General features: G+C 33.2%; 1 long non-coding RNA gene across 1 annotated transcript; it reads right to left on the reverse strand.

Moving 5' to 3' along the window:
• Positions 1-211: 211 nt before the first annotated feature.
• Positions 212-1,641, reverse strand: LOC125964324 (uncharacterized). The gene is made up of 4 exons (XR_007477247.1): positions 1,620-1,641; positions 1,169-1,210; positions 679-702; positions 212-235 (listed from the first exon to the last, which is right to left on the reverse strand). It is a non-coding gene; the product is annotated as an uncharacterized LOC125964324 (long non-coding RNA).
• Positions 1,642-25,986: the final 24,345 nt, after the last annotated feature.

The following is a 25,986-nucleotide window of genomic DNA, read 5'->3' on the forward strand; positions in this document are numbered from 1 at the left end:
GAAAACTTTTTTTCTAAATTAACACATTTTTCCTACTGCAGAATACATTTTTTGACACACTGTCTTAAGAAAATTTTTGTTACCTTGAGTTCGTCACTCTGCTTTTCTCTCAGAAGTTCTCTCTGTTGAAACCAATAAAGTGTAGGTTATAAAATGCATTTTTGAAAGAACTAAATTTTAAAATAATTTAAATATCATTGATATTCCTTACCCTGCTCAGTTCATTGATGTTTTCCTTAAGGATAGAAAAAAAGAGAGAAACGTTAGTAAAGAGGGACATAAATAAATGAATATCTATGAGAAAACGTACCTTCATTGTTCTGCTGCAAATTAAAAAATAAATATGCTTTTTTTGTGAATGCATTAATATTTCTTGCTATATCATTCCTTGCCTTGTGTCTCATTGCTAAGCTTTTTAAATTTAAGCTGTCAGTATGTAAATGTGCACTTAAAAATACTTTAAAATTTTGTTCCACTAAATTTTACTGTTACTATCTTTAACCTTGTTTAAGTCAGAGCTCTGAGTTCTCTTGATCTCTTCTGTCTGATTCAATAATCTAGTGTTTTTTTCCATAAAAAGGCAATAAAGAATTGGCACACCGCCACAACACTCACTGGACAGAACAAAACTTGCTTCCCTTTGCTAACTTATAGCATATTCTGTGGAGAATTTCTTACCTTTCTAAGCTGTTCTAATAAAGGCTACAAAAAAAAGGAAAGTTATGTTACACACCATTCAGAAAAAGTTGGGTTGCTTATCAAATCTTTTAAATAGTGGTCTTGAAGTAAAATTTCTATTTGTGTTTTATTTGACAATTCAGTCGCAAAATTACAGAAAATAATATACAAAACACACACAGGGTATCGTTTAGAGATACAGAACATTCCAACATAATGAGCATGAAAATTGTAAAACTCTACATAGGTTATGCAAAAGGAAGCATAAGTGTTTTGCAAAGAGTCAAAAGTACAGGTACAAATTATTATTTAAAGCAGCTTTTTAATATTTGCACATATAATTTCAATATTCTTTGTGGGTGCTTGGATGAGTGAAAGAAGAAAAGGTTTGATCAGGTCAAGTGAAAACTATATTTATAAACAAAAATTAAGTTTATTTTTTGAGAAAAATATGTTCGTCATTTCAGAAGAATAAGTGGATGATGCTTACCGCCACAGCAAACCTGAGAAACTTTCTTTCTTTGAGGACTGCCTGTAGAAATTAAATTGTGAATTATAAAAATGAAAAACACACACCAAAAAGGAGCATGTTTTTCCATTTGAACACAAGTTCCTCATTTGCTTAGGTAAACCAAAATATCTCTTAGGTAAAATAAAAGATAATTAGTTTTAGTTTTATGATCTAGTTTTAAAATCTAAAGGAGACACCATATTTGGTTCATTCTTTACCAGGTCTAAAGGTTTAGTAAGTTCATCCTTATCAAATGTCAAAGGAGGAATTGAATAAGAATGTAATCAAAACAGAAAATTGAGAGATTAATCCAAGTACCTGAGTACCTGGATACAATTGTAGTTAAATAAAAATTGAAACGACGAAGACATTCAACATTCATCATAGCTTACTGAAAGAGAGATTAGTTGGGGGAAAGAAAGAATCTTACCTCTCTGCTATCTGGTTCATTCTGCAAAGAATAAAAAATAAATTAAAAGGCATTAATTCAATCAGTGGATAGAGTGGAGGATTAATGGTTCTTGTAGAAAGGTGTGGTAGAGATATCTAACTTAATATTCAGTGTGTAAAATGAGACCAAATTGCAAATCATATGTTTGAGTGCAAGTAGAAAACACAGAAAGAAGCAATAATACATTAAAATAAACCACGGTAACATATTCTGTTTAATTAACTACTGCTCTTGAGTAATATTATGAATCATAAATATGTAAGTCCATGTACCCTCCTCTCTAAAAACGTTTGTGAGAGCAGATCTATATTCAGTTCAATACTTGAAGATATTACAGCTCAGTGAATGTGAAACTGGATGTTTTCTAGAGAAGGGAGGAACGGAACTAGAGTCTATGTATTACCAATCCATCATCACTTGAGTGTCACAATTAGAGTGAGTTCTTGGAACATAGAATAGAGCACTTACTTGAAAGAGTTCTCGGTGCCTGAGAGGATGTTTCTATGAAAAAAAAAATGCAAGAATTGTAAAACAAAAAGCAATCAAAATACAATAATAATAATATCACAATACACATATAATACTATACATTTAACATTGTTATTTAAGAAAAGTCTGTATTTTAATATCTAAATTTTTCTGACACCAAGTTTCCCTAGGAGGAATAAAACAATGATTTTACTGACAAAAATCAAAGAAAAGTAAATTATCTTCTCTCTTTAGAGCATGGTGGAGAATTGAGAAAACTATGTAAAAAGATGGAAAAAAACACAAACCTGAATTAGTTTGAATTAATCCAGAATGATAAAGGTATTATTACATTTTCTGAACTATTTATATTATATGGTAGTTTTAAAGGTGACTTTAAATCATGATAAATATTTGAAGAATAATGTATGTTTTACTAATTAAATATTGTTTGTCTGGATTTTATTTTTATCATCAATTAAATTATATAAAAATTTAACTCAATCTGAATTTTAACTGTGAGAACAAGATTTTTGTTTGTTAAATTGAAGCATTAAAAATGATGTTTTATTTGGAATAAGATTATAGAATCTGTTTTCTGGGGAACCTATACCCGTTTCATTTGTAAAAGGAGAAGATATGGACTACTCCAATGACACATTTCTGAAGAACTTGGATCTGTTTTTTTTTGTAACTTGCTGTCAGATACTTCTTTCTATTGGTGCTTAGGGTGCAGCACAGACAGAATATTGATTAAGAAGCTGGGTATTAGTGACCCAATCACAAACTTAGAAAATAAGAGTCTCATCAATAGAATATCTCAGCATTTCAGAAACTTTTGCATCTATATTTGATAGTTTCAGTGTCCAAATATCCAAGACTATTACCTTATTTAAACTGTTTTCCTATCAGGTGATTCCTGTTCATTTATTTCACCCTCACTAGCTACACATCACAAGGGAACAGAATAACTTTTTGCTTCACATAAGTAACAATCTTTTCCTTTTATTTTTGAGAAGAAAGGTTATTTTACTTTACATTATCTAGTTTTACTGTCTACAGGGACCAAGCAATTTGATCTCTGAATCAGCAGAATGAGCCCAGTTTTCTATATCTTGGGAAATATTGGTTGGCATGAGCCATCTCACATGAGGGTTTGACTTAGGCTCCAAGAGTAAGATACACTGGAATATGTGGCTTAATGGTATATTCAGTAAGAAAATATTGGACACATATGTTTACAAATATGTTAATCTGTAATGGACCCAGGCAAAGAGCCTAATAACATTCTTTGATGTTCTTTATTATGTTGTTCAATCCCTTATTTCTTCTTCTTTTTACTTTTTATTTTTAATTTTTTTATTGTGAGGTGTTTTTATTTCAAATCAGAGATTCTATTTGGAGTTAAGGCTTTGAATGAACTACATAATAATCATCAAAATGTGAAGGATTACCATAATTTTACGATCAAGATTTCAATAGCTAATTAGAGACCATCCAATTCTTCAAGATTATTATCCTCAATGTCATGTGTTTGATGAGATACCAGGTGATTTCAAGCAAGAATCTAGAACCTTCTAAATTTTCTACTGTACTCACAGGCCTGGCAAGAGCAGCAGTCACAAGGCAGGTAAGGATGAGAAGTTTCATGGTTGTCAAGACCTATGGAAGAAAACAGAATAAAAAGCATCAGGTCTTATAATAAAATTTGATTCATGAAAATAAAAATCCTTGATTTTCCAACAGAGGAGTATATTATGATAAAAGTAGTTTCATTTGAGAGGTAGTATTTTTATTCATTTAGTGTTTAATTTTGCTATTCAATATAAATATTTATCATTCAAATTATCTTGCTTAGTGCTTATATGAGATAAGAGATAACAATCTTACTATACTTTAAAACAAAGCATTTGATCCTGGAAGTAGTAATAGGGTTTTGTCAGAGGAATAGAGAAGCATCATCATTTAAATACTACTGACTTTTAAAATACTACAACTAAAAAAAAATTTTAAATCTTCTTAGATCATCAGACTTGCTAAAATTGATAATAAACTAAAATCCACTAGGAAATGGCATTTAATTTTATCTGAAATTTTTTGAAAATGTCTTTCTCCTTTAAGTCTTTTTTTTTTTTAATTTATTTATTTTTGGCTGCATTGGGTCCTTGTTGCTGCATGCGGGCTTTCTTTAGTTTTGGCGAGCGGGGACTCCTCCCCACTGCAGTGCACAGGCCTCTAACTGCAGTGCCTTCTCTCGTTGCAGAGCACGGGCTCTAGGTGTGCAGGCTCAGTAGTTGTGGCTCGCGGGCTCCAGAGCGCAGGCTCAGCAGTTGTGGCACACGGGCCCAGCTGCTCCGCAGCATGTGGGATCCTCCCAGACCAGGGCCCAAACCCGTGTCCCCCGCATTGGCAGGTGGATTCCCAACCACTGCGTCACCAGGAAAGCCCTCCTTTAAGTCTTTTTAAAATCATCCTGCTCTTTTAGAGTCTTCAATGAAAAACACTGTAGGTGCATTATGTAGAAACCATTAACCTCGATCAATTTTTTAAAAAAGAATCTAGTTATTACTTTATGTTTTGCTACACTGATATATCCATGACATGACTGTATGAAGGTGATTGAACTGAACAGAATCATAAGATTCAGATATCTTATCAGGTTTGACTTCTACAGTTCCATCAGATTACAAGAACCCAGAAATACTTACATTTATATGTGCTGGAAAAATGGGTTCCAGATAAATTAGGAAAAATATCAGATTATACATGAAATTTGTTTTTACCTTAGTCAACAAACTAATACCAGCTTATTTCATATATACTGTTTCAGTTTACAAACTGTGGAATCTACCTGCATTAGTAAAGAAGACATATTTATAAGCCCAAAATAAATTTTCTTTTTTCATCCATTTGTATCCTTCCCTAGTATCTTAATTTAACCATCTTTACAAAAGCAGTCTTTTATATCTAATTGTCTATCATTGATGTATCCTTTATAAAATTAATTTTATTAACCTAATGACATAGAATAAAAATGGTTTTGAAATATTCTACCGGAATTGATCTTCACTATGATAATTAAAAATATTATAAATTATTCTGCATAACAACTTTTCACAGAATTTGGAAAAAGTAATTCAAATTACTTCACCACAAGTCTATACTGAAATTATGTATCTACTTTTTCAATATATGAAAATTTATTCAAATAATAATCAAAAAATTATTTGGTCTTTATAAAACTATTTGATTTTTCACCTAAAGCTCTGAGATGGATGGTGTCAACATTCACAAATGCATTTTTAAGCTACCAGTATATCATAGGAAAGTATTAATACTTGCAATCACATAGAAGAGTTACAAATGCATATTAGGGAAGAATGAAAGAAAGATTAGACAGAGTAAATCATAGTAATTTTGCTATATGTAAACATAATACCTTGAACCCAAGACTGGGAAGAAGCAGCAAGCTGGGTTGATGATCAAGGTGATGGCAGATCTCTTTGCTTCACAGATATTTAAACCTAACGATTAGTAAAATGCTAATTTTGTGGTTTCAGTTCAACCAATAGGTCCATTTAAATTCTAAGAATTCTCTCAAATAGGAAATTAATTTTCTGTGCAATTCCTCTCCCAAGAAATTCAAAGTAGAGTTTTCAACAAAAGAGTGATTCATGCTATGATAGCAAATTATACAGGAAATGGAATGGCATTATTCAAAATTAAAATATAAAAAAATCTAGATTTATGATTATGAGAGCATGCTTTTATGTTAAATGAATAATTGGAAAGACCAATTTATCAATAAAATTCCCTTTATATCTTTTGAGAAATTCAATACCTATAAAAGAAATTCTTGGGACAAAAGAGGATCTTCAAAAGTTTTCAATTTTTAACAACATACTAGACCATGAGAAGAATTCATTATTTATTTCACTTTTTAAACCTCAATTTATTCCCTATTATTTATTCTAAGAATTTACTTTGTGAAGTAACTTACATTATATGTCGTCTAATCATTTTTTTCCCAAAAAGAAAATGCAATTGTCCTATAAACTTTGGTGGTATTTTAACTACACCAAGTAATTTTTTGTTTGCTTTGTTTTGGGTGTACCAGTTGTGATAGCATTCATTAATTTCATTATAGATTGATTAATTAAAAGTAATAATTATTCAAGAATTACAGTTTTTAAATACTGCAAAAATCAACAATAACTCTGATTTTCCATCTTTTAAAGTCAATAAATAAAAGGAAAAAATAAAAATCTGTCCCTCCAATTCCCAATTGTACTCCTAGAATTAACTGGTATTGTACATTATAGAAAAATATTATATGCTGAATAAAATATCTATACATAGGGTTTTTAAAAATTGTTGATTGTGCCTGCTTGTTTACAAGAAAGGAATCATAGTATAATTTTAAATTACAAAAATCTATAGTGATATTTACAGCCTATTCACAGTCATATGACAGGAACATTTTGGATTAAAAGAAATTTCAAAGTGGTTCAGGCTCTCCACACTGGGGATAGAAAAGACTATAATTTTTCATATTGAAGTTCTCTTTAGATAGTATCTTCCTTGCTGCCTGTATCACACCAATTTCAACAAGGTACTAGTGTTTTCTATTTAGGCTGATTTATTCAAGGAGCTGAGAACACGCAACTGCTGCTGCATTATAATACCCTGCTTTTGTCTTTTCCCAGGAGTGTATCCAGGAGAACTGACTTATTTTACTCCCAACTCAGAAACATACAGTAATTTTTGAAAAGCTACTGTATCTTCATTGTTTATTCATTCTTTTATTTACTTATTTATTCACAGAAGTGAAGAAACTAGACAATGTAAGGCGGATGTAAAAGTAGAGCAAGACAAATCCCTGGTCTCATACTATGATGGATAATTAATATACAAGAAGCTAATAATTTTAATACTTTTGATAATCCAAAAATAAGAGATTTGAACAGGGCTTCCAGAATACTTATGAACAGCTGAGATGGGACCACATCAGACAAGGCTTCTTAGATAGATTTGATAATAAGGCTTGCCATCAAAGGGGAACAATCAGACTTTTTAAAGTGTCTAATCTGTGTCATAAGACAAGCCACCTCTTCCCTAAGTATATATCTACTTGTAAATCTACTGTGGGAATTCTCATGAACTCAAAATCCAGATTTTTCTATCCCCTATGTATAAGGACCAATTTCCACTTTGTCTTAACTAGGTATTGAATATAGTTTATTAGGTTTTGTGTTTTTTAAATAAATCATTCTTATCATTGTAAAACATCACTGCTCATTATAATTTGAGAAAACAGGTTCATTGTAGATTTATACAATGCCAAGCCCTGCAAAATTTTAGCTTACATTTATTTGCTTTATATTGATATTTTCCACTTGCTTTATCACTTAAAGCTGTTCGGTTCCAACCACTAAAACAAGGTTCAAATTTGAGACACATATTTAGACCATTTGTAGTCAAATGGACCTTTGCCCTGTGAGTAAAGAAAAATATTAATTTTCTGATGTAATAGAGTCATATGTAGGGTGAACATAAAATTGTTCACCCAACATTGAACATTTATGATAATAAAAGGGTCTACTCTTAATAATTATAACAAAACAATAGACATAAACCAGGACTATTTTAGGTGCACCAAGGCATAGCTACTCTAGTGATATCACAACTGGTTTTGAAAATCCAACAGAATCCCTAAACAAATGAAAGTGGTGATAGGTCAGATAAGGGACAACTAAGTAGAAAGCTTTCTTTTCTTTCAAGTTTAAATATTGAAATATTTTTTCTTGGATTCATACTTACTAGAAAAACTAGCACAAAAATGAAAGGAAACATTATTAGCAATAGACATAGATTTTTGAAAAAAACAGAACAAAACAAAACTATGAGTCAAGAGGTACACTTTACTCTGCAAGGTTCTGTACACTGTTGTTACATATTCTGGTCCAGATTCAAACCTCTTTGGAGGACTCTTTTTGTATGAGACAGTAAATAATTCAGAACATGAATTATTCAAAGAATAATAAGTTTCAAAGCTAGTTTGTCAAAATTCTCCCTGAAACATTTGGGTTTATTACTGATGAGTCTTGTAGAAAAGTGTCCTTTAATTATGTAACAAACAGTTAACCTTCCAGAAGGAAATTTACTGAGAAATGTGAAAGATATTTTTGTTTTTCTCTAGAAACCCAGATGCCATTTGGAATCTAAGAGAAGATTCACAATAGATTATTAATAATTGCTTTTAGGTATTGTACAAATAGAACCTTGGCACCCAGAACTAAAATAGAGTTATTTCCAGGAAGTTGTTGTATATTATGAATATATGATAGCACTGGAAATATGGAACCTATGCTTGATTTTATGTCTGTATTTAGAACAATGTCCTTTTTAACTTGGTGCTCTGTCAGTAGGTCTCTGGAGATCTTAAATGAAGCACATAGTCTAAGTAAAGAGGTATAATGTAGTGTTGCAAGACCCTGGCTTCAGGGTCAAATTGTAAGTTTAATTTCTGTCTCTCAAAGACAGCAGTGTAATCTTGCAAAGTCACTGTGTCTCAATGTTCTCATCTGTTCAATAATATCCACTTCCTATATGATTGAGAGGAAAAAATTAGGTCACTCACTTAAAAGAGTGCCTGAAACAAAGTAAGTACTCATTTAAAATTATGCATTATTAGAACATGATTTTTGAAGAATCCCAAATAATTATTTTGTGCCCAAATTATCTTCCTCCTTCATGGATTTGTTAACTTTTGAGAATTTATGAATTATATTTTTACATTTATATATGCATAGAAAATGTATAGAAGGGTAAAGACAAAATTTCTAATAGTGACCAAAATTAAAGAAAGCTTGGAATGGACTATGAGAGGGGAATAGAAAGAACTTTCTACTTTTATTAATGAGAATTTTTATTAATGAAATCCTGTATTATTTGATATTCTCACAGAACAGTGAACTAAGACAGTGTTTCTCAAATTTTAACATGCTTATGAATCATCAAGGTGTCTTGTTAAAATTCAGATTCAGATTTAGTAGGTCAGAGGTGCGTCATGAGTTCCTGCATTTTTAGCAAGTTCTCAGGTGATGTCATTGCTGGTGATCTATGTGACACACTTTGAGTAGCTAGGAACTGGGAGATTTTAAAATGTAAGGTATAGTCCTCTCTTTTAAACTTACCAAATAATGAAAGTTTGTATACAAAATGCCATTAAGAAATACTTAAAAACATGAACATTGTAAAAATATGTAACATATACAGGAAAACCATGAAAATTATAAAAACAATGTAACATATATAGGACAAAGACATTAAAAATGCTGAATTGTGTTTCCATGAAAGTGTTTACCTTTATAACAATGTCTAAAATAAAGCATTTCCTTATCCAACCCTAGATGATTTTGTAGGTAGGATATCCCTTTAGTAACAGTTTATCTGTCTATATTGTACTAATACCACTACTCTCCTTTTACCTCCAACCAAAAATTCATTCATCTTACACTAACGAGGCTTTCATCTACTTAAGACACCTGGGAAACATGGGCTAAAATTTAACTATGTTAACTAAATCCTACATAGTGAGTTCTTTCTGAAAGACTGTGTAATTTGGCAGGTAAATAGATTTTTTCCTATCAGAAATCTCTCTTCCTCTGACTTGACAAAATGTGGTTTTCATGATTGATAAGCTTTCCTGGCTCTAGTCACTGGTTGCCCATGTTCAACAGTGTTATTATGAAGATACAATGTATTTAACATGCATTACTAGCTATCAGGACCATAGTGTACCAGATAAGATAATAAGCCATCCAACTGTAGAGTGGAATATATGCATTAATTAATCAATGTATATGGTTCTTTACAATGTCTAAAGTCTTCTTACAATTATTAATCCATTTACTCCTTACAAGAATCATGTAGAGAAAGCAGACATTATCCTTTCTTTTGTAGATAAGGAAAACAAACCTTCTATAAGTCAAGTAAATTAATTTCCATACAAGGTCATGCAACAGGTAACAAGTAAATGATGACTCTGATCTTCTAACACCAGAGCCTGTGCTTTTTCTAATATACCATGCTGCTAACTCCTTTATTCAAAAATACTTAATGTATGCAAGAAGTTATATCTTTGGATAGATAATGGAGGAAGGAACACCCCTGGAAGTGGAGAATGCCTAACATGCATAAAAGATGAACTGACTTAAGCCATCAAGGCTAGTGTTAGAGTAAAAGGACCTAGCAGAGTGAAAAAAGGTCTCAGCATTGCTAAAGACAAACTTCAAAATGCTTCTGCACAAGTCTGCAGCCTTTCAGATAGGAAAGTTCCCTGGATCCAACATTATCCAACAAAAGTCTTCTAACCCTTTTTCTTACACTAACTACAGCAGCCTTTCAGATAGGAAAGTTCTTACACTAACTACCCTTTTTCTTACACTAACTACAGCAGCCTTTCAGATAGGAAAATTCCCTGGATCCAACATTATTCAACAAAAGTCTTCTAACCCTTTTTCTTACACTAACTACAGCAAAATCAATAATAATAATATTTCCTCATTGATTAACTAATCCTTAACAGTTGGTAAGAATGTTTGCCACTCTTATGGAAGTACTGACGTGTCTAAGTGTAAATGTTAGAGCAGAGAGGGAAATTTTAGGATTAAAAATCTTTCAAGTTTTTGCTGATGACCATAGGGGCTAAACTAGTGAAGTGAGGTGAAGGTTGCTGAAGCAAAAGACATCAGGAATTTGATTGGGCCATTTGTGTGGGCACTGATATAGTCCAGGATCATGGCGAGTTTAAAGATGCAACAGAGAACAAACCACTGGATCAGGATCACATTAGGGTCCCTAAAGGATAGAAAATGGCAGCAGTGAGATGAGAAATAGGCCAGACTTAAAATAACAGAGACTTTAAGGTAAGGAGGCTACTTGAATAAAGCTAGTAGAAAAAGTAACAGGAAGTGGAAGTAGAAGCAGAATGACAATTCCTTCCCCTCCTCTGACCTCCAGATACAGGTGACAACACAGAAGGGATACCTTCCCCCTTTTGAGAAGGTAATAAAATGAGATAGTTTTTTCTGGGAGATTCAAGTTCAAATGTCTGTCTTTCTTGGAAATAAAGGAGATGAAAGGGATTACTATCAATATAATTAAATTTTTATAGACCCAGTGAAAAAGACTATTGTGGGGCTGTGGAGCTGGTATGTTCCAGGCTGGAGATTTTTTGAACATGGTTGATGATTAAAATCTACAGTGATGTGGGAACATATGTATATGTATAACTGATTCACTTTGTTATAAAGCAGAAATTAACACACCATTGTAAAGCAATTATACTCCAATAAAGATGTAAAAAAAAATCTACAGTGATGAAGAATGTAGTAGAGTAGAAATGATTTCACAGAGGCACATGAAAAGTCATTTAAAATCTAACAAGTAGAAGTAATTTCAGGATTTAATTTCTAAGTGGCTGATATAATAAGTAAAGTACAATAGAAGTCCAGAAGACAGACAGCATATGATGGAATGAAGTGGCCTGAAATTTGAAGTGACTATTGATATTTGGGTAAGATTTTGAAAGTTGAGAAGTGAAAGAGAGGTTTACAGATGAGGAAAGTGCTAATGGCAAGTGTGTAGTGGTATGCAATTAAAACTAAAAAATAATTCTGTTGGGGAGACAAATCTATACATTAATAAATTTTATATATTGAAAGGTACTATAATTGTTGAGGAACACAAGAATGTTGAAGGCACAAAAAAGCAAGTGTTAGTCTCAACATGAAAAGATTAGGAAAGGAGTCCTGAGAGATGAGTACAAGTGTATGAACTCAGATGTGGAAACAGGGGAGGGGGGTTACATGTGGAGGTGGGAAGGTGTGTTAATGGTCTTGGTTTGAAGTGTACCATAATCACCAGGGAAGTGATGAGTGATACAGTTGAAAAGGAAGGCAGCAAGCAGGACATAGAAGACCATGCAGTACAAGGAAGAATTTGAACTTGAATTTTGAGAATTGTAAATTCTCCTTTTGAGGAAGGCAGAAGCCTGAAAGGCTGGCTCCCTCTTCTTGAGTGTTGAGGTGAAGCTCTACAGTGCTCTTCACATCTGCCCCACTCCTCCTCATCCCAGCTCTTCCTGGGTGTTGTAACTTCCTTTTGTTGTTTTAAATCAAGATGGTCATGGATTGTTTCAGCCCAAGTACCTCCAGGACCTTCCTCTTCCTCTGCCTGGAAACTCTCTGAGAAGGATAAAGGAACTAGATCCCTCTATGCTCCAACAATTCACAGGTTATGTTCCTGGCCTCCAGCTTCCCTTGTTTCTAAGCACTCACCTGAGGAGACAAGGAAGGGCATTCTCCTCAATGTATCAATTATTGTGGTGCCAACTCTCAAATGTAATCATATTCTTCCAACAGCAGTGTGAGCTGGCATTTACTGAGCACTTTTAACAAGCCAGACACTCAAGCACTGTGTTAGTACTTTTAAAGGATTTTCTCATACTAGGATTTTTCTCACGGCAACACAGAAAAGTAAATATTATTGTATTTCAATTTTAGAGGTGAAGAAACTAAGGCTTACAATAGTTGAACAACTTTTCCAAGTTAATACATAGATGGCTAGCTGGAACTTGAACCAGGCCATTTTATTCCAGAGATCCCACTCTTCAGCACTGTGCTTTATTTTTAAAATGTACCCCCAAAGGCTTTCTGTGTCCTAGATAAGAGTTCAACAAATGGCTTTACCATATTTCTCTGTTTTATTATTTAAATTTATAATCAAGTAGATTATTGAAACATTAAAGTCAGTTTTAGAGTTTCTGACATTTAACTTGTAAAATGAGGTATAAGGTTTGAGTCACAAGCTTTTACTTAATATAGAACAGTTGTAGATTTGAGTTTAGTAACTATTTAAATAAATATTTACACAATTTTTAAAAATCAGTAAGAGAAAAAAAAAGAAAAGACAATTCATTAACCCTCAACCCAAAGATAAGAAGTCACTGGTAAAAATGTGGCATGTTTTTTAACTATATATACAAGTGTTTGTGTAGAGTACCTTACCTTGATTTCATAAACTACTTTTTTTTTTTTTTTTTTTTGTGGTTGTGGCCTCTCCCGCTGCGGAGCACAGGCTCCGGACTCGCAGGCGCAGGCCCAGCGGCCATGGCTCACGGGCCCAGCCGCTGCGCGGCACGTGGGACCATAAACTACTTTTTTAACCCATGTTTTGTTATGTCATTATCACTTTTTCCTAGTGTCATTTTTATAGATTATTAATATGTAACAAATTTTAAGCAACTGATCCTGTTCTTTAAAGCTCGAAATGTAAGAGATAAATGTGTATCTCTTTGGTTGGAATATTTCCAATCCTGATGGAATATAATCTTTTTCATTCCCTGGGGCTCTTTTCAGGTTCTGTGAGCCACAATTTTCTGTATTTTAGATACATTACAATTTATTTAATCACCATTTAAAGGACTTTTTTTTAATTTTCAGAGTTTGGTTTTGTTTTCTGTCTTTATGCATATGGCTGTAACATATACACACGTACATGAATTTTACTGCATACCCTCTAGCAATGTCTTTTGCATATATTTCTAGAAGAGGAATTGGAAATTCATGATCAAAGAGTATAAACATTTCTGACCTTTCATTAATATTTCCAAATACCGTTCAGAAAGTGAATTTTCAATTTATAAAGGCAGAATTAATGTTTGAAAGTACTTGTTTGGCCATGAGTTTTACACCAAATATTATTTATCTGACTTGGGGGTTTTATGTCTTTGTTAATTTCATAAAATGATGAACAAAAAATTGTATCATTTTAATATTGAGTTGCATCTTACTTATTATAAGCCGGGTGGGCCACTTTCCGCATGTGTGTTGGCCGTGTCTACCCTTTAGAATGATTTCGTATCTTTTGCCTTTCTCTTGGGAAATGCTTTTATATTTTTGTAAGTTTTTACTCAATCATAAAAATATTTACCTTTGTCAGTCATTAATTTTGTGGACATATTTTCACAAAATATAATGTTATGATGGGTTTGATATTGAGAAGTATTCAAACACTAGATAATCAAACAAATCAAATTTTCATTGTATGGTGTTTCTTTTTTTCTGCATTTATTGTCTCTGAAATTAAAATATATATATTTATCATAATTTTATATTGTTTTATTCACTGTGTTGATATAATAAATGTAATTTTCTCTAATGGGTTAAAAAACTCATATTTCTGCAGTAAAATTATTTTTTCCAAAATCGAAGGGGGAAATCCTAAGCATCCAAACCTTCAGAGGGAGTATCTTTAGCCTCACACCCAGTTCTGATCCTGGCTTTCCTATTTTTTAATTTCAGATTACTATATATATTTATTTTCTCTGGTTTCAGTCTTTACATTTATTTCTGAGTTACAAATTTTTAAGTCAAAACAGGAAGTCAAAATATTCAGCTCTATCTTTGTTTAAGGTGACATTAAAGACAGAGGTCAAGGACATTTCATTGGCCCTAAAGCTACTGCATCATCCTGGATAATATAAAATAGGTCATTCAAGACAAGGAAGCATCCATCATCTAGAAAACAATGGCTCTTCTGTGGTATATCAAATATGGTCCTTAAAAATGTCCTTGTCTCAATCATGTAGGTTGTACAGTTTATCAGAGTTCTTCAGAACAATGAAATAGGGGTTTCCCTGGTGGCGCAGTGGTTGAGAGTCCGCCTGCCGATGCAGGGGACACGGGTTCCTGCCCCGGTTCGGGAAGATCCCACATGCCGCGGAGCGGCTGGGCCCTTGAGCCATGGCCGCTGGGCCTGCGCATCCAGAACCCAAGCTCCGCAACAGGAGAGGACACAGCAGTGAGAGACCCGCGTACCACAAATAAAAAAAAGAGGAAAAAAGACACAACAATGAAATATTTAAAGGCTGAACAGTATCCGCTTTATGACATCTAATTAGAATATTTTTTTAACTCAGAAAGAGGACAACCAATAAATTTCTATATTACAGTATTTAAATTCAATAAAAACATCATATAACTTTGGGCAATTTTTAATCTAAATTATCATTCATTTGTAATTTATGTTATACATGAATCTTTATGTTAAATTGTACTGTATATATGATTTAAACTTATTAAACATCAATTTCTTTTGAACATAATAGTTGTTTTATAAAGTCTTATTTTAATGTCACATTCACATTTTGGGGAGAGGGTAATGTAGGATGTAATCTTTACCTTATATCTTATACAGATATACAACGATTTTTCCATGCTTCCATTTCTATTCTCTTAAAACAAACGCACAAACAAACAAGAAGCATAACTGTTCCTTTATATTATCTTTTATTTCTTTTACCCATTTATATTGGAGAAGAAGGGTTGGGAGCCTGTGCTATATGCCTAACAAACAACTATTTCTATAAATCTCTCACCAATCAATATTAAAATCCAGAATTCATTTTGGCAGAGACTACATAAAGTTAAAAATACGGATTAGTTTAAAAATGAGGGAAAATTAAAAATGTTTGGGATAGAATCTATCTTCACAGAAGAATTTGGATACCCACTCTGGGCCTTCACTAATTATTGAGAGACAGTCCCCCATGGATCTTTTGCTTTTCCTCATGTCCAGCAAGTAGAGGCACTGGTTGCCTTTGTTTTCAACCATCTTCCCAAGGATTTTTTTTTTTAAGTAAACATCTTCGAAAGACAGAGATAGTGTCTCTGTTCAGAATAAAGGTCAGGCTGTCGTCTGTCCAGTTATAACAAAGATCATGTTTCATTGCAGGGTAAAAGTCTGGTAAACTTACTGCTCATTATAAAAATTTGAGTTCCCTACATTTAGAGTTCTTCCCCGTAATACAGTGCCTTTTCATACAACACTGTAAAAATTGGGGAAATGAGTGCAAATGCTGATACTCTCCTGTGGTTGCTTGCGTCCAGTAAAGCTTTAGTCTTCTGTTCAGGAGTTGCAGTCTTCTGCTGGTATCCTTGGAACTGTGGCAGGCCATCTTGTTACAAGTAGGATAAAATCATGGACCCTTCAAAGTTTCTGAAACTGAGGTCCTGAGACATTTTACAGTCTTTCAGAGTCCATTCAATGGAAATATTTTAATCAAGCCAAGTTTGCAGATTTTGTTTGGGGCTGTTGATTTGGGGACAGAAGGTAATAAGGAAGGAGATGAATACCAAGGAAGCCATCAGAAATGAGGTCAAGCTTTTCACTGATGAATGATTCTGAAAAAAAATAAATAAAGGGGAAAGCAATGAGCAAGAAAGCAACACACAAGAATGAAGGCACCGCCTGAATAAAATGTCAAAGCTCTTTTTCATTGACTTAAGTAAATTTACATTGGAGAATGAGAATTGTCATAGGAATAATTTCCTTAAGTGTTTTGGAATATTACTGATATTATGGCACAAAACCAATAACTTGTGTAAAGGGGTTTCAAAATAAATGTAAATCAAGAAATTTTCAATCTCTTGGCATCTTGAAAACAATATGGTGAATATGACAATTTAATAAGATTTTTAAATATGAAAGCACTCTATATCAGTCAAAAAAGTTATCAAAACTTTTCAAAAAGTAGTGAATCAAGACTTTCAGTTTTATTGATAATTATTCATATTTTAGTTAGTTAGAGGTTAAGGTTTTTGAGACCACATGCCCATTAGGCTTGATCATTTTGTACACCAGTGTTAACAGAAATAAGGAAGGAAAATTTCTAAAATAAAGGAGAGAAAGAAGCAGTGAAAGAAAAGAGGGGGAGAAATACACAAAGGGGAATAAAAAGAAGTAAAATGAACTATGAAGTTACATTTGTGAAAAGACATTTCTCTAATTTTTTATCTTCCTTAGTTGTGGCTTTTTTTTTTATTCCACCATAAGATTTGATTAACTTATAGTCATTGATTTTTTCATCACTTTCAGTTACTTTGCTTAATTTTGTGACATTATTCTCTTTCATCTAATATTCTAAATGAAGGGGCCTATAAATATAGAAATTTTTGGACTATTACTGAAGATATGTAAGTCTACAAAATTTGTGAAACAAACAGCACAGGGAGATCATCTCGGTGCTTTGTGACCACCTAGAGGGTTGGGATAGGGAGGGTGGGAGGGAGATGCAAGAAGGAGGGGATTTGGTGATATATGTATATGTATAGCTGATTCACTTTGTTATACAGCAGAAACTAACACAACATTGTAAAGCAATTATACTCCAATAAAGATGTTAAAAAAAAAAGACATATAATAGAGAAGTCCTATGTAGCTGTGTTTGGGTGATATAATAATGGGGTTTTACCAAAAATCATAACTTCAGCTGTTTTAAATCCTAAATTTTGGTAAAGGTAGTATTTCACCTAATTACTCCTTATCAAGATCTAACTTGATTTTCCATACTCAATAATTTTTTTTTTTTGTTTTTCAGACTCAGTAACTTAGAAGATTTTAGAATTATGCCAGTGAGAGACATAGGACACCTAGAATTTGGTGGATGTAGCAAAGGAAAGTGACTGGATTGTGTGGATTTTTAGGGGGTGTAATGTTATGGGAGGGCCTGGGTAACATAACATTATTCAGTTCTTGGTGGTATTGGTGAAATAATAACACCTATGTGGTCAGAGAAAGACTAGGTAAGTGCCTAATTTGAAATTTCACCACTTTTAGGCTTTGTCATTTTTCTCTTTGCATCTAAATTTCTCTATTTTTGTTCTAAAACTAAGGAATCAGGGGCTTTTCAAACACCTGATGTTTTTGGTCCTTGGTTACAAACCCTTGAAACCAGCTCTGGCTATCTTAAGCAAAATGTTATTGGAGAGGAGGATTCAGGACTCAAGGAGAATTTAAAAGGTAGCTCTGAATGGTAGAAGATAGAACAGCAAGGGCAGCTAGCTGGAATAGTCTGAACCCTACACAGTGGCTGGACCATAATATCTAAACTTCTCTTCACATTGGGGTTACTCAGTAAAGATTTACAATTCCAGGAGAGAAGATCTGATTGTCAAGCTTGGGTCATGTTGGCTATAACAAAGCATGAAGAACTAGGATCTTGTTCTTTGAGCTTCCTTAGTGGGAAACCAGGTATGTGTACATGCCCTCACACTAAGACTACATACAATAGAGGAAATCAATATCTCCAAAAGGAATTCAGAGAGCTACTTAAAAGTAGAAATTTGAAGTTTTAGACAATATAAACCCTACTCAAATGTGGATAGAAGTTATCTCAATTCACTACAAAGCTACAGTAATCAAGACAGTATGGTACTGGCACAAAAACAGAAAGATAGATCAATGGAACAGGATAGAAAGCCCAGAGATAAACCCACACATGTATGGTCACCTTATCTTTGATAAAGGAGGCAGGAATGTACAGTGGAGAAAGGATAGCCTCTTCAATAACTGGTTCTGGGAAAACTGGACAGGTACATGTAAAAGTATGAGCAAGAATCTTTTTTGTCTTAATCTTAATGCCTAGCACCATGCTTGGAGGTATGTGTGCCAGATAGAGAAGTGAATGTATCTCCGTAGATAGATAGGAAATGAAAAATAAGTTCTATGAATTTTATTTTCTGAGTTCTTTTCATATTATAAAATAATAATGCTCATATAATTAATTAATTTGAAAATTGAAGTGCCCTGCAATCATACCTATTTTTATGACTTTCTGGCTTTTGATCATGTAAAAAACATTGCTCAGGAAGTGTTTTATTTGAAAAAATATGGCTTCTCAAATCTATGAAAAGAACTCACTAAAAGAGTATTTACATATTGCATTCACCATGGAAGGTATTCTTATCCTTATAACTCTGAAAGTAATTAGTGTAAGATGGGGTATCCTTCAAATTCCAAGAAGGTTGAATTAGAAACTATAACCCTTGGAGACTTACAAGTTTTGACACAAGAAGGGCCTTCTTTCTTGGCAGTGAGGGTTATTCTACTTCAAGGATCCTGAATAAAATAAATTTTAAAAATTGTGTGACAATCAGTTGTTTTCCAACAGTCTTGAGATTGTTACTTATATTTTTCCCTGCAGTACTCAACTGATAAATCTGACTCTGCATTTTTGCAAACTAAATAGCACTTTGCAAAATGTTACCAGGTAAGGGGGGAAAAAAACTATGATCAAATACATTTGATAAGTGTTGTTTAAAGACTATCAAAGGCTTTTTTTTTAAACTATAGGAGTTTTCAGAGCCTTTAAGTCACTAAGGTGTTTATAAATTTCCTAGAGAAACATTATAGAATGTAGTATTTCAAAAACATATTTGATAAGGGAACTCTTTCTTTTATGACTTATCAATTACATCTCTGAAATTTTTGGGAAATACTAGAACAAATAATTTGGAAGAAGCCTTTTTGATGCAACTCGGATTTTTAAAAAAATTATTATTATCACATATTCTCATCTTCTGTTGTTACAAGTTCCACACAGTCTTCATTTTTTATAGTGACTTCCTGGCCCTTTAGTGGTGTACGTTGTCCATATCTAGTTCGACAAATGATTTTCCACTGGCTATTCTGAAAGAAAATGATGACTTCCCAGTGGGGAAAAGAAGTTTTTGTTAATAAGCTGAGAGTAACCAAGACAGAATATTCTTTGGTCATGTTATAATACAAATGTGGTATAAACCACAAAGCAAGGGTTTTTATAATTTGTAAGGCATGATATAGAACATTACCTTTCCAGGAACTAGTGTAGTTTATAGGCTATATTATCTCTTAGCTGAGAAAATTATAATTCAGATGGTAATAAAAAATAAATTAGTAATTGGTCAGTAGATGTCAAGTACTATGCAGACAGATTCCACTAATATGTTATTTTTGAATGAATGAACAAACACATGAAAGAAGACCAGTTAAAATACTGAGATCATAGTCCCTAAGAACAGAGGTCAAAAATTTTTTTGATAAAATTGACTGCTTATAGAGACAATGTTCCAGCACTTATATTGTGTCCCTTAAGTATTCAGAAGAATATTCTGGCTGTAATAGTATAATAGCAACAGAATTTTATACAATATTATTACAGTAATAGAATTATTCATGTAATATAACAATAAAATCATGTTGCACAGGCAAACAGAGTAGATTTAAAGTTATTAATGCACTTAGAATATTCTTTAACTCTTAAAACACATCTGACAAATATCTGGCAAACATTGCGGAGATTAAGCTGATCTTTTTTATAGAAGTATATCCATAAACTCACACAATACAGAACATTGTACATTGATCATACTTTTCTTAGAAAAAACTCTGTGGCCTACCGGCTGCACCTGGATTGCCAAGACAAGTTTAGAAAATTCAGACTCTCCACGAACTGTGAGTTTGCTAACTTAAAAATATGTGGAATTTAGTTAATAATTGTCCAATGTCTTGAAATTGGGAAATATTACAAAAACCAAGAGATCAAGAGCATATGTGTCTTGGTTGACTATACTATTACAGGTCCCTATTACTACCTTCTTCACATAGGAAACAAAGGAAAAAAAACATATATATACTCTTTTAGAAAGATAGTTTAGCAATACCTGAATAGGCCTTTCTAATCTAATCGAGATGTTCTCATTCTGTTGGAAGCTTTTAATCAAAGCAGCCATTGCAGAGGCTTCATGAATGTTTTGGATGGTGAGAAGATGAATGCCATATTGTTAACACATACCCTGGGAAGGAAAATGTAGAAAAGGTAATCCTGATTTTTTTGTATGATTGTGCACATTATGCTGAATTAAAATCAAAAAGTTCCATCTCCAATTTTTGCTGTTGTAAGTAAGAGGTCTGAAAGAACCAGAGAATGAGGGGGAGAACTTAAAATTATAAGTAAAATCATGGATACATACCTCTGTCTGAGCCCAGTTCATTCTACGGTTAAAATAGGTAAAGCAACTGGACAAGTAATATAATGAATCAATAGGGCACACAGAACCACTCTGAGGAAAACTAGAAGTCCTCCTGAGAAGATACAATAGAAAAAACAAAGATAATTTCATCTTTGGTGCCTTACTGAAAATTTATGGGAAAAAGTAGAGCATGTGGTTAGAGATAAAAAATTAAGTAAACATTTAAGCACACTAATTTAATGAAACTTTTCTAAAGATAAGGCATACTGTTTTGGTTGTTATTCATTTTTCTATCCAAGGCAGTTGGAGTAGCTAGTCAGGGGCAATATCGGGAAGTAAAGGACAGTCTGAATCCTCCAGTCTACTAGGGCAAAGGTAGAACAGTTACTAAATCCCAAAAGAGAATATTGCACTAGTGTCTAGACAATATATAGAATAGTATATTCAAAAGTTGGAACTAAGGCAATGGCATGGGTGGACAGTTACGTGGGATGCTGTGGATGAATAAGTAATTGTTCCAGGTTAGTTATATGGACACAATTGATGCAACTCCATTTTTTACATTAGGCTGTGGAACTTTTATCTCTTGCTTCTTTTATCTTCCCAAGTTTCCACTTTGTTGGCTACATGGTGCCTGGTGAATTGTGTCCAAACATCTTACTATTAGTTATTCATATTTGGAGTGAAATTGAATTATCTTTCCAATCAGTTCTTACAATACCCTCCTTAACATAACCTGTGCTTCATTCAACTAGCCGATTGCTTTTTCTAAAACTTGCCTTCAATTTCCTCCCTTCTCTTCCTTCATGACTCTCTTTCCAAAACTACTGAAATATACTTAACTTTATGTGAAAGAAACATAGTAAAAAATGAGATATGGAATAAAATAGACCCTAGTTCAGCATCAAGCTCTGTATACTGGCATCTTCAGGCAAGATATAAAAGTTGTCTTTGATACAAAATACAATGCAGACATTTCTTCATTCCATTGTCACTCCTAAAAACCTGTTTCGCCTTGTTTATTTTTACAAAATCTTGACTGATAAAGTTTAGGTTAAAGAGGTGTTGAACTGTTCAGCAAAATGATATAAAAGAATATCCTTTAAGTGTGAGAAACATGTTTACCTGCTAGCTGATTTTTGACTTCCATTGGGCACCTCAAGACAAGGTTTTGGGGACCTTGAATCTAGCTAGATATGACAGAATATGGGTAACTGATTTCAAAAGTGGCAAACTACAGCATAGGAGAGCATGTTGGGGTCAAGAAGAGTCATATCTTGTGAAGACTCTCTTGGATTTTAGCTAATAGTCTTTAGGGATACTTAGAGTAATATTCAGTTTTGGTGTTTTTATTTTTTCTTTCCCCTACACCAAAGTCCTCTTCTGAAATCATTAAGTGGTGATGAAATTCTAACAAATTCAACAGCTTTGTGTAAATGATATCTGAGTGAGTAAAGGAAGCATGTGTTCATGCTTGGAAGAAAACAATACATTAAGAAGAATTCAATATGAATGTGCCACATCTTCTTTATCCATTCATCCGATGATGGACACTTATGTTGTTTCCATCTCTGGGCTATTGTAAATAGAGCTACAATGAACATTTTGGTACATGACTCTTTTTGAATTATGGTTTTCTCAGAGTATATGCCCAGTAGTGGGATTGCTGGGTCATATGGTAGTTCTATTTGTAGTTTTTTAAGGAACGTCCATACTGTTCTCCACAGTGGCTGTATCAATTTACATTCCCACCAACAGTGCAAGAGGGTTCCCTTTTCTCCACACCCTCTCCAACGTTTATTGTTTCTAGATTTTTTGATGATGGCCATTCTGACTGGTGAAGTTTAGATGCAATTGCCAGAGTTGGTGCCAGGAGCACTTGCTCAGAATGAGGATTAAAAATGTTTAGAAAAGCCATCAGCAATATTCCAGAGGGGTCTCAATTTTCTATGGTCACACAGGATGTGATTTTATGGTGTCTCATTAAGATATTCTCATAAAATAATAGTCTCTGAAGAAGAGAAAACTCACTGTGTGATTTTGAAGAGTTAGATTTTTTGAATTTTATTTACTTTACCTGAAAGGTGGAGATGAAGATGATGATGACTCCTGGGGTTGTTATAAAGATAAAGTGAAATAAAATTTGTAAAAGGAAAGGACCTAGAAATATATCTGGAATGTAGAGGTGCCCAATAACTTTAAATTAATTATTCCTCACTCTTTCCCTCTCCTTGAAGAATGCTATGTCCTCATCCACAAACCCTCTCTGCTTGCTTCAGCTGAAAGTAATTTATACTCACTCTAAACTTTTATAGTATATTGGACCTCTGTTAAGGTATTTAAGGTATTATAGGGTTATAATGTCTATAAAAATGACTGTTGCACAATGTTGCAATGTTGACTGTTGCACTGTTGCCTGTCTCCCTTTATACTTCCCCCTCCCTCCCTCCCTCCCTCCCTCCCTCCCTCCCTCCCTCCCTCCCTTCCTCCCTTCCTTCCTTCCTTCCATCCCTCCTTCCTCCTTTCTCTTTCTCTCTTTCTTTCTTTGACAGCTTAAACATTATTATTCATTCTTGTAACCCTCAAGGTGTGTTGCAGCTAATAGGATGCGATATTTTTAAATAGATATGCAAATAAATATATTTAAAACATGGAAATATTATCTTGGATTGAGATATACCATCCTTTTGTACGTCAGAGACAGCAACTTCCAATCTGTAATTAAGGATCAGCTTATGGGTCTGAAACAAATGTTCCAACACTGTGCAAATAACAGCTATTAGTATATATTTGTCCTTCCAGTGCATATTATTCCCATCAACAAGAATCCTGCAATTATTCTATCATTCAATGATGATAGAGTCTTGGTATGTGTGCTAGCCGATAAAGGAAAGTAGGAAAATAAAATAAGAAGACGTGCAAAGAAAAACAGGAAAAGACAAGAAATAATCTGTAGTATACTATATAGTAACTTTCTGAAGTTTTAGACAGCTTTCTATGAAAACCAGTTAACTATTTTGTTGTAAATAGTTGAACTGCATAGATAAACCCAGCTGATGATATCATAATTAAAATGTGACTTGAGCCCTTGGCCAAAAATCTGTCACTCAAAATTAGCTTTAAACTACGTTAGGATGGTATGTAAACAGGAATAGCCCTTTATCATTTGTCTAAAACTAAACAAATGCTATTCCAAATGCATGTACTTAATCTTGGAACTTGGAAATAACAAAATAAAAGTGATAACCTTTGAAGTACGTCCAAGTGATCAAATCTATTCTTTCAGAAAACATTATTTACACTGGTGTTAGACCTAATTTTACAGAAGTACTTTGTTTCTTGAAATCATGAATAAATTGGTAGCAAAAAGGAAGACATGTGCCGTTTAGCAAATGCCTTCTATATGGCCTGCACATTCTCACAATGAGTTCTCCTCAGCTTTATTCTCCCTTGGCCATCGCAACATACTGACCCCCTTTAGCCTTCTCTCCTCCCCTCCCCTCTCCTCTCCTCTCCTCTCCTCCCCTCTCCTCTCCTCTCCTCCCCTCTCCTCTCCTCTCCTCTCCGCTCCCCTCCCCTCCCCTCCTGTCCTCTCCTCTCCTCTCATCTCCTCTCCTTTCCTCTCCCTTCCCTTCCCTTCCCTTCTTTTCTTTTCTTTCTTTTTCTTTTTGATAGCCTGTACCATCTTCTATCCTAATGTATAATTTTAAATAAGTCTATTAAAAGTTTCCTTTCTGCCCACATTCCTCTAGAATGTATAAGTACCAAAAAACAAACATCTTTATCAGTGTTGTTCATTTAATGCACCCTAAATACCTAAAAGCTTGACTTTCTAGCCAATAAATAAAACTTTGATGGTTAAAAGAAATAAAATGTGATTACCCAATAATAATTTAAATATTCTTAAGTAATAAAAAGGTCATTATGCATTATATCAATATGCTGAACTTTTTAGGGCTATTCTTATTTTAAGAAGTCAAATTTATTTTTCTTTTTTTGATTTCTGCTACCTCTACTGATTTAAAGTTAGCGTTTTGATGTGTAAAAGTTCAAAGTACACTAATTGCTTTATGATCTCTAAACATGTCAAGCTTATGGATATTTCTTTATGAAATGATGTTAGTTTTATTTAAAAGGGTTAAAATATAGATAAATGGTGGTGAAAATACTTTATGCTTTCGGCATAAAATAACAAATTTGAAATCATAAGGGGAGTTAAAATGACCATTAGGTAATTAAGATGTCACAGATAAAATGCTTGGAAAATAAACACAATGCATTTCCTAGAAATGTTCTGAACTCACTGTCAATTATTCAAAGGCAGACTTAGAACAAGGAAATAATTTGTTAGGCGTATTTCAGTGACATGTGGTCTCCAATATCAATATCTTTATTCAGCCAAAATTAAATGGATAATTATAAAAAAAGAACAAACTACTCTTTGAATCTATAACATAGATTAACTATATTTTAATCTAAAGGGGAACTGTAATTATTTCACATGTGCCGTTTAAGTTTGGAATCTTACAATAATGAAAAAAAAAAGAGCTAGAAAATTACCTAATCAAATTAGTAGCCTAAAAAATTTACATAGCCTAATAAAATTCAATTCTACTACTGAGCTTCTAGTATTGATACACTAGTTCACACAGTTAAAATATAATTTGGCAAACTTTATTAATACTTAGCGTTTTCAGGATTTGAGGCCAAACTAAGCTCAGAAAAAAATGTATTTAATTCTTTAATATTTAAGAAAGAAACAGAGACACAGTAAAATGATTATTGTTACAGATAGTAAGTAATACTATTATGTACTTACTTTATAAGGACATGGATCAATTGTTTTAGATAATGAGGAAAAAAGACACTTTCATTTAAAAAATTTAACTCTAAAAGTGATAGTTACACTTATATTTACAAAACATATACAGTTGTTAAATATGGTTGAAAGCAACCATGGATCATACCTCACCAGTAAATGGCTGACAAGGAACCACAGCAGCTGTTGAGGACTCTAGCAA

This window comes from Orcinus orca, chromosome 4 (genome assembly GCF_937001465.1).
Source record: "Orcinus orca chromosome 4, mOrcOrc1.1, whole genome shotgun sequence".
Taxonomy (NCBI): Eukaryota; Metazoa; Chordata; class Mammalia; order Artiodactyla; family Delphinidae; genus Orcinus; species Orcinus orca.